The sequence below is a fragment of the Belonocnema kinseyi genome, chromosome 6 (assembly GCF_010883055.1).
Source record: "Belonocnema kinseyi isolate 2016_QV_RU_SX_M_011 chromosome 6, B_treatae_v1, whole genome shotgun sequence".
NCBI classification, from domain to species: Eukaryota; Metazoa; Arthropoda; class Insecta; order Hymenoptera; family Cynipidae; genus Belonocnema; species Belonocnema kinseyi.
In genome coordinates, this window is record NC_046662.1 from 32,933,769 (window position 1) to 32,935,586 (window position 1,818).

Consider the following 1,818-nt stretch of genomic DNA (forward strand, 5'->3'; position numbering starts at 1 on the left):
CAGCCTTGGAGGAGATTATGTTGAGAAATAAAAAAAAAAATTCTTAAAAACGTTGTTTTTCTTGGTCAGGCCGGAAACTTATCAATCCACCCTCGTAGTATGATTTTTTAATTTCATAGGACGGGAATTTTTTTCTTCGATTAAAACGGCCACCCTGTTATTGTTTAGTTGAGAATCAGAAATATGAAAATCTGATTAAAGAAAAAACTGGAAAAACCGGGAAATGACAGTGAATTTATTTTTTGACCGGGAATTTTACCTACATTTAGATACAAAAAATATGTCCAACTTTGATTTAAATAGTTTCTTTAAATAACCAGTTGAATTCTTATCTTGTTCAATTATGATAGCATTCAGTTCAAAATGCGTATTTACAAAATCTTTGACTTTACAAATCTTAAATTCTAGAGTTCAATTTTTAAGTATACATTTTAATTTAAAGAATTTAAAAATTCAGTTTTAAAGACTTGAACAATTAAAGAATAAAAGCGTTAGAAATCGAAGATTTTGTGTAAACGAATTTTTAGTGGATCAACTGTGTAATGTAAACTAATTAATGATTTTTAAAATTGAACTGTACTTTAAAATTTAAAAAGTGAATAATAATTTATTTTACTAATTGAACTGTTTCAATTTCAATGTCTTATTAGTTAAACAAGTGTAAACGCCCAATTGAAACTTTGAAAATTATTTTCAATTTTAAAATAACTGCAAAATAATATATTCATAGTTAAAAGTTTTAATCAAATTAAAAATACTGTTTTAGTCTAAAATATTCCATTTTTAAGCCATTCAATTTGAAATTGTTTAGTTCAGAAACTAAACTTTGAACATTCCGATTTTAATTGTTCTAGAAATTTTAATTTATGAATCAAATTGTTGAATTTTGATGTATAAATAACAATTGAACACCTTTTATTCTTACAAAGTGTTTGAGTAAGTTGAGGAGATATTTAGAAGTTTTGAAATAATTAAAAATTAATTTAATTTCGAGATGATTTCAAATAATTTAAAAGAAGTCTCTACATTTACCGACAAAATCCTTCTGTTCGTACCAAAACTTCATTGTGAATAGCCCACGGCCTAATTCAAAACTAAATATAGATTTTGGCAGATTTCGAACCAAAAATTTAGAAGCTTTTTAAGAATTTTGAAAAGCTTTAGAAAAATAAGAAACATTTTTTAGGAAAATTAAAAATGATTTGTTGTTTTGAAAAATTAATTTTATGAGAATAATAAGAAAGATTTGCAAAATTATCAACAAACGAACGTGGAAGATTTTATGAAAATTTCTTTAATTTGGCAGGATTTTAACAAGATATTGAGGAGAAATATTAAGAAAAATTCGAATCGTTTTAAAACACGTTTCTAGATTTTGAAATATAATTGCGAAATAATTGAAGGATTTTTAAACTATTAAAAATAAAAATAATTCAACTTTTAATTTAAAGTATTCAGTTTATAAAAAAATGCAATCGTTGAATTCTTACTGTACCTAGCTCACAATTTCTTAAAATGATATAATTAAAAAAAAATTTAATTCATTGATTGGTTCTTAAATTTAGAGCATTGAAAATGATATAAGGAAAACCCCGGGAATTTAAAATTGCCTCTTCACTAGACATCCTGTTAATTCTTCATTAATTCTTATTAGTTTTTTCGCTGTGGATACACACAATTGCATATTGGAAATGGCTATTTAGCACGGTTACGCCTAGAATAGATTTTTCTGTAGTTTATAGAATTTCACGAGCACATGAAAGCTGAGCACATCAATTTGCACTGACTGGATTTAGTTTATAATAATTTACCAATGTA

At 25.1% G+C, this 1,818-nt stretch overlaps 1 protein-coding gene across 1 annotated transcript in view; it reads left to right on the top strand.

Annotated features, from left to right (window-relative positions):
- Positions 1-1,818, top strand: part of LOC117175323 (ATP-dependent 6-phosphofructokinase) — a 52,517-nt gene that overhangs the window by 34,890 nt on the left and 15,809 nt on the right. The gene's annotated exons all lie outside the window — the stretch shown is intronic.